Source organism: Heloderma suspectum, chromosome 4 (assembly GCF_057233095.1).
Source record: "Heloderma suspectum isolate Gila_16-S chromosome 4, 16-S_ref, whole genome shotgun sequence".
NCBI classification, from domain to species: Eukaryota; Metazoa; Chordata; class Lepidosauria; order Squamata; family Helodermatidae; genus Heloderma; species Heloderma suspectum.
The window spans coordinates 41,011,311-41,019,529 of NC_139461.1; positions in this window are offsets into that span (position 1 = coordinate 41,011,311).

Here is an 8,219-nt window from a genome sequence, read left to right on the forward strand (position 1 = left end):
CATGTGAAACACACCAAAGTAATTTCGACAGTTTATAAGTCTTCTTTGAATTATCTAATACTATTATTTTTTCTTTCTTCTCTTCTTTATGTTGTATATTAGACGGTAAGCTTTTCTAAAGTATCGTGTTTTAAAATACATGTTTACAGTGCCACGTTGTTGTAGCCAATTGTTCTTCTTCATCAGAACGACTGCTCCACTAAAATCTGAGATAATGATTTTTTTTCTACCTGGAACAGGTGGGTCCCAAGGAATAGCCTATATTCCGCTGCAACGTTTCTATGTCACAGCGAGAAAGCCTTGAAACCTACTTTTTAAAATCTTTCTATTGACATAATAAAATTTTGAAATGACTTTGCTGTTTTGGATGAGAAAGCCTCATATTATAAATCTGTCTCCCAGCCCAGCTCAATTATTGGAAGTATATGCATGTGGACATACGTACCTGGGAAGTGTGGCTACGACTTTTTCTCCATTCGAAGCGAGTATTTTTTGTGGTTGTTCTTTTATTTATCCCAAGTGACCAATCACACGTTGTTTAACTTGAACCCCTGGATAAATAGAAACATATTACTGTTCTTAACTTGCGGTTGGGCTCCTTTTCCCTCCATGCACGCTGTATTTTAGACGAATATTTGTTAACTACTCATTAATGGAATGGCGGGATAGCGAGGAGGCGGGTTGATTATGCTCCCCAGACGGAATTTTGCAGGACCGACTCCTTGAAACCTAAAACAATCCACATGGCGAAATGACGTTTCCCCCACCCCCAGAACTCGGAGCAAGATCGTGCTGGTAAAGATATGGGGGGGGGGAGAATGAGAGAGCGACCGAGCGAGATCAACAGCAAATGGGCCAGATGCGAAAGTCTGTTTCACTCAGATGATGAGCGTGAAACAAATAAGATCAATAAACATGTCAGTAATGGAAACTTTAAAAATGTTAGATGGTGGATGAAGCAACGAAAAGAAGCCAGGATCCCTTCTTTGAAGTCTTTTATTGATCAGGATTGGGCATTGAATTATTCGTTCCGGTGAAGAAAAATATTTTTAATTTCCCTCCCTAAAAAAGGAAACACGAGAGATGATCTGAAACGGAGAATGAAATAACCCAAGATTAAAAGGAGGTGGTTACTGGAAGCGTGGCAAGGCAGGGGCGTTTAGCAGGAAACGGTGATGAAAGAATCAATAATCTGGGGCTGTTGATTCGAATGTGGAGATGGAATTAAATGGGCAGTTAGATATTTTCCGGGCCCATTTTTCAGTGTTAAGTGGATAACTAATGCTTTTGCGGGGAACTAAACTCCACTGGCATCAGTGGAACTGGTTTCCAAGTAAGGCTGCAATTCTAAGGAGACATATTTGAAAGTAAATTCCACTGAAAGCAAGGGGACTTACTCCCGAGTGAACACGGCTAGCCTTCGGCGGTTAACAATGCACTCCTATACATCTTTACTCAGAAGTAAGCCCCACTGCATTCAATGGGCCTTGCTCCAAGATAAGTGTGTATAGGGTTGTAGTTCCTGTGACCCTTCGGGGCTGAGCCCTTTACTCCAGGGTTGACTACATAACTGAACGGACAATACAGGGCAGAGAGTGAAGAGTGTCTTCGCCTTCGGCTGTGGTGACATTGGGGTTACCAGTGTTTTTTTTATTTGGCAAAGCTGTTGTGTCTTTACTTACTTCGTAAGGAATGTGAGGTTAAAGTTGCAGTATGTTGTCTCGGCAACGTAGAAGGCGGTCTAACTAGGAGAATTGCCCACCTGCCACATCTAAACACCTGGTACTTTCCGGAAGAGGGGCAGGTTGTCGCTCCTAAGCAAGCTTCCCTTCATTTCTAATCGCTGTCCCCTCCGACGTCTGACTGCCTCTCGCCCCCTTTTAAAACTGAGAAATAAACTACATGACAACCGACACTTATAGGTGTTTTGTTATTAAAGTAAAAGAAAGCGGATTCCAATGGCGGTTCTTCCCAAAAAGTTCCCTGCCAATATTTTTAGATTCCGTATTGTGGGATCAAAAATAATAGAAAATAACATCATCCACGCCGTGTTCAGAGCAGACAAGACCTCAGAAGATGCGGAGAAATCTATTTTTTAAAAATCCCGAGTTGCTGCTGCCGCCGCCGCCGCCGCTATTCTTATCTGCTGCTATCAACTCGATCAAAGTCGCAAGTTGCAGAAAGCAAGGGCAGAACAAATAACAGGGCAATCCTGTGGGTATCTGCTCAGAAGTAAGATCCACTGGGATGAATGGCAGTTACTCCCCCCTGCATGAGCATAGTATCGTACCCTAACAATACTATCCATTCCATGTCTACTTAGAGGTCAGTCCCATTGAGTTCAATGGGGCTTATTCCCTGGTAAGTGAGTATAGGACTAAGGACTGTAGTATAAAGTGATAATTTGGGCGCCGATCCTAAAAGAAAGATATGTAGTAGTTTCACATACATTTAGAAGGAAGGCTAAGCAGGTGTTTCGGCCAGGCGGGGCTGGGGTGACTGGCAAATGCCGTAGTTTGTTTTTTCCGGAGCGCTCCTTTCCCCAAATACCCGTCTGTCTAAACACCCGTTTTTCAGACCCTATCGCACACGTGGCGCAAAGAGAATTCATGCCATGTTGACAGGGGTCTACGATCTGCATCTGAATAACCACAACTATAGCCCCCCTACACACACACACACACTCACACACCCAACCGCCGCCTTGGCCTCTGAATCCTAATCACAATGATTGGGGGACTGAGTCGTGCTGATTTCCACTGGAGCGTTCAAAGCGATGGGGCTTCAGGCTGCACACTTACTTGGACCCAAGCCCCACTGAACTCAATTGGGACTTACTCCCGAGAAAACACACAACAGGATCGGGCTGCTTGAGGATCGTCTCGCACTCACTGCGTCCTTCAACCCTGAGGGAAGTCTCCGCGTTCTGTCTCTTATCTATCTATAGTGATGCGGTCAGGACAGGACTTTGTCTGGGGACCCCATTCAGTAGAATGAGCAGGTGGGCCCCCAAACGCAGCGGGGCTGCCTTACCACGCTTTGAAGTAAGTGAAGCCATACAAACTACAATCTACAGAGGCCCCCCTTCACACACACACACACACACACACACACACCATTAACTCCAGAGTCTGAGAGTTCCTAGCTGCACATCTGTCCGTGTCTCCTTTGCAGTTGTATCGCGCCCTTCTAAAGGGCTCGTTTTGCGGGCACAGCTGCGGCAGTGAGGGTGGGCTGTTAGTCCGGGTTGTTCTCGCCACAGCTTTCCGAACTGGCTTCGGGCGAATAACACCAACTCCAACCCCTTTCTCCCAAGCCCCACCTTGGCCTCCGACTCCTAAGCGCAGACCTCTGGGAACTGAGTCGTGCTGATTTTAGGCTGAGGGAGAGAGAGAGGAAGGGCGGCCCAAGGTCACCCACTGAACCGGTAGGGCCGGGATTCGAACGCAGGGCCGGCGAGCGGCTGCTCCCTCTGGCTGCAGCCCAGCAGCGGCCCTCGTGGGTCGCGCCGAGCAAGACGCGCGGGCGAGGGAGGGAGGCGAGCGGACCGCTCCCCCTCCTCCGGAAGGAGCCCTTTCCGCGTCGGATGCGGAGCTGCCTTCCACGCCGGGGGCCGGGGGCGAGGTCCTGCAGCCTGGCCGAGGACTCATGGATTGCCCCGCTGCTGCCCTCTTCCCTGACCCTGCCGGGCGCTGGGAAAGCGGCTTCAGGTCCTCCGCGGCGGCCGTCAGGGAACAAGGAGCCGGCGTGGAGGCCAGCCAAGAGCGGTCCCCGCGCGGCGGCGGCGGCGGCTCCGGGCTTAGCTTCCTCCGCGTCCCCTCTGCCTCTCGCCGCTCCCCGACGAGCGCTCGTAGGGCCCCTAGGCGCGACCCTTCCGTGCCCGGGGCGCCGCCCCGAAAGCGCGCCCCCTCGCCCATGCACGCCTGGATCGTGTCTGCGGTCCTGCTGCAGCGGCGGAGATTCAACTGCCCCCCTCCCCCCATCCTGCCCTCACAACCCGCCCGTCTAAACAGAGCTCGGCTTTGGGACGCCCGCAAGGAAGCCAGCGCCGAGGCCCGCAGGCGCTTGAGGGCACCGAGGGGGCTCCCGTCAGGGTCTGGCGGCACGTGCCCACCAAGCCACCCCGGACGGCTCGCCTGGTCGGGGGGGGCGTGGGGGCGGGGAAGCAGTGCCGGTATCCAGTATCCCCGCTCTCAAATGAGAAGGGCTGCTGGCCCGGGCCGCCGCACCTGCCCCACTCCCTGCCGAGAGAGGCTTCCCTGCTTCGGCGCCGCGGCGCTCTGTACGTGCCCGGAAGCGCCCCCGCCGCTAGCTTTTCCTTGGGCCTACGCGGCTGTAGGGCTGCGGGATACGTCGTCTCTGCCCTAGGCGACTCGCCATCCGTCAGATGCGCGGAGCGGGGCAAGGACGGGGCTGGCTGGCGGACAGAGGAAAGCGCAGCGGGCATTTGCCCCGGTCCTTCTCCCGCGGCGCCCCTCCCGAGGCGGTTCGGGCCCCTGGCGCGCCGCGCCGCGCCGCGGGCTCGGGACGAGCCGCCGACCGCAGATCAGCCCCGCAGCGCGGCAGCTCCGCAAGCCCCGGGGACAGCCGGCCGCAGGAGGGCGAGGGGGCGTCGCGGGCGGGTCTTCCGCCCCGTGTGCTCGGCTCGCAAGGCCCGGAGCCGGCCGCGGCGCGCGCAGAGGGGCGCCGGCTCTCCCCCTCCGGGCCCCCCAGCCCGCCCGCCCGCCCGCCCAGCCGAGGCCGGCTCAAGATGCGCGGGCCCACAGGCAGGGAGAGGAGGCCCTGCGAGGGCGGGCGACTTCCGAGCGGCGGCGAGGACGCGCGGGACGCGGCCCGCTTAGCCGAAGCCCGGGCTGCGTCAGGAGCGGCGGCGGCGACGGCTGGGAAACGAAGAGCTCCGGCGCCCCCTGGAGGCTTCCGCTTGCTTTGCGCGCAGAGGGCTAAAGCCGAGCCCGGCAAGGCGCCGCACAAAGGGCGAAGACGCCCGCCCGGCGGCAGGTGCCGTAGTACAGGGCAGATAGGCCTCCAGAGGCTTCGGACCACAGCTCCCATCAGCCCCAGACAGTCAGGGAGGATGGGAGTTGTAGCCCAAGACTTTTGGAGGGCCCCGGGTTGCCTGCTACTCCTGACCTAGGAGGAGGGGGAACCGTCTGCTTTTAAGAATAACTCCTGTATGCACGGGCTCCTTCGGAAACAGATACGAAGTTCGGGATGTGGGGTAAAATCCAACAGAAGTCCTACTTACAGAAGACCCATTGAAATAAATGGGATTTCAGTTAGTCATGACTAACTGAAGTCCCACTCACTTTAATGGGTCTATTCTAAGTAGGACTTACGTTGGATTTTACCCATTCCATCTCCCTGTGGTAGAAACTATAAACGTTTCTGTGCTCTGAGGTATTAGGAAAGATTAATTTCCGAACCGGTGCGCAGGGTTGCCTGTGTACAAAATCAGAGCATGAAAGACTTGATGGGATCAGGACCAGAAAGGCAGGCGACAGCTGAGCTACTGTAGGCCCTTAGGAGGCCCGGTCAGATCAGATCTGATAAGGACTACGGCAGACATCCTGCAGGACTACGCAACATGCTAAGCATGTTGACTCAGAAGAGGTCAACCTTCCTGAGTCGAGTGGGGCTGTCTCCATTTAGGCTCCAATCCTAAACTCACTCACTAGGCAGCAGGAAGCCCCGTTGTCTGATTACACTCAGGGCGACTTTCCTTCCCATGCCCGCCTCTCTGGGCGTGAAGACACGCGGAACTCGGTGGGACTCGCTTCTGCGTGAAAACAGGCCTGCGATTGCATAGCACGAGAAAACAGGCAGGAGGACCATTGCTGCGGAGTAACAGCGCAACGCTATGCCTGTTTATTCAGAAGTACGTCCCACTGTGTTCAACGGGCCTTGCTCCCAGCCCGGGTAAGCGCGCATGGGATTGCAGCCTAAGTCGGCGGGGCTGCGGCCAGGGCGGGCAGCCGGGCGTTGCCCCTGCAGGCACCCGCGCGAGGACTGCAGAGATCGAAGTCTGAGCATCAGGGAGACGCTGCAAGGGACTAATGTGAGAGGGGCGGAGAACCAAGCATGGACCGGGAGAGGGCAGGACCTGGGTGCGCACAGCTCCTCCCGCTCCTACCCCAAGTTGCCCTTTCGTGACGCAGGGCAGTCCGTGGTGCGCTGAGGTCATTGCAGATTCCGCACCTCACGCTTCTCCCCGCTCCCCCGATGCGACGGTGTATGTCTTTGCGCGGCCCTCCTGCGCATCCTGCGGGGCTTTTACCCCAAAGTCCTGCCCTGACGGCATCGCTGAGCGCAGCCGAGCATGCCATGCTGCGCCTCGCCTGTGGCCAGGCAGCGCTGGCGGTGTGGCCGTACAGTAGCTGGCTGCGTGGCCAGGGAAGCCCTCGGGTAGACTCGTCTCGTCCAGAGTACTGGACTCTCCTGAAAGCGTGTGACTAGGGCTGCAAGAGCACCGTCATTCGTCGCACGGCTTTGATTTGGCCCCAGAACTCAGCTGTTTCGAATTTTATGGGGTGCATCTAAACATGTGCAGAGTGCTTTCCTCTTTCCACAAAACCAGCCATTCTCAGACACTTGGGCTTAAGGGCGTTTACTGAGCATTTAGGGTCAATAAACGTTACCTCAGGCAGGACTGAATCCCAGCACCCCTCTCTTTTTTAGAAATTAAACTCCTAAAATGACATTCCTGCTCTCTATATAGCAAGGGCATTATGAATCCTGCTGAATCCTTTCTGAAAAGGGATGTCTTGTGATGGCTCCTTTCCTCTTTTTATAGAGAAACTTTAAAATATATATATATAACGGCGTGTATACGGTCAAATACGGAAACGCAAATGGCTGTTGCATATTTTCTGCCATAGCAACAGACGTGCTCCACATCTCGTCGCACACGTTGCAAGTACAACTTTGCACCCTTACTTGGGATTTAACCCCTTTAAACACAACGTGATTTACAGCACAATCCGCGACTACTCAGAAATAAGACCCGTTGCATTCAACGGGGCTTACTCTCAGGGTGAGTAGGTGCAGGGCTGCAGCTTTAATTCCAAATAAAACACTCACAGAATCATGAGGAAAGCAGGCCTGCTGAAGGAGATCGATCTATCTACACGCGCGCGCGCGGGCACTCAGACGCAAGCACAGAGAACTGACGTGTTTGTTCACTTGTGCTCTGTACGCCCCATGCACACTGATGGCGCTAACAACAGCAGCAGCAGCAGCACTGTAGTCCGTACTTAAAAACACGATCTCTTTATTGCTACCAATTTTCTAGTACAACAATATGATTTAGGACTAGCTTATACGTAAAAGACTTACGTGGGTAAGAATGGGTGTCAAAAGTTAAGAAGATGGAAGGAAAATGGCCCAGTGGGACACACGTGGACTGTAGCTCCATTCATCCCACACTGTGGGTTTATTTATGGACCTGTTGTTTCTGCCGAAGCTTTGCAGATTCCCAGATGGATTTCTGCTTGGGAGGTTGGATCCAGGTCTCACCACGTGGAACTCTGCTGTGAAGCCTCTCCTGTTAAGACCCCAAGTTCGTGCTTCCTGCCGTATTCCCAGCGCGACAGCCTGGGAACCGGCAAGCTGATGGGGTCCCATCTGCTCCCTAACCTGCTTCTGGTCAATTTCATCCAGATTCCCGGCTTCTGCTAAAACTCAAGCCGAACACTGTTAGAAAAATCTCTCCATTATGTTGCCACGACGCTGCATTTTTATAAAGGCTCTCAAGCGATTTACCCCCGGAAAAACTACAGGAGCACCCCGCCCAGCGACACTTGTTGCATATGGCTTCAACAGCGGTGTTGGATCAGTTCACAGGATTTAGATTCTCCATAAAGGCCATAATCTGGCATAGAGTTAGACGAGTTTAAACTCAGGGATTCCGTGCTGGATTGTGGCCAAAATATTTAGGGACGATTAGGAAGGGCTGTGGCTCAGTGGTCGAGCAGACCGCTTTGCTTGCCGAAGGTCCCAGGTTCAATCCCCGGCATCTCCAATAGGGCTGGAAAAACTCCTATCTGAAGCCCTGGAGAGCAGCTGCCAGGCAGTGTGGACACGACAGGCCTATCTGGACCAATAGTCTGAGTCGGTATAAGGCAGCTTCCTATGTCCCTTAGCATGGTAAACTCGGAGCAGGAACTGCGCTAGACCTGGAGGGCGCCAGGCCGGGGGGGGGGGGGCAGCGGGGAAGGCTGAGC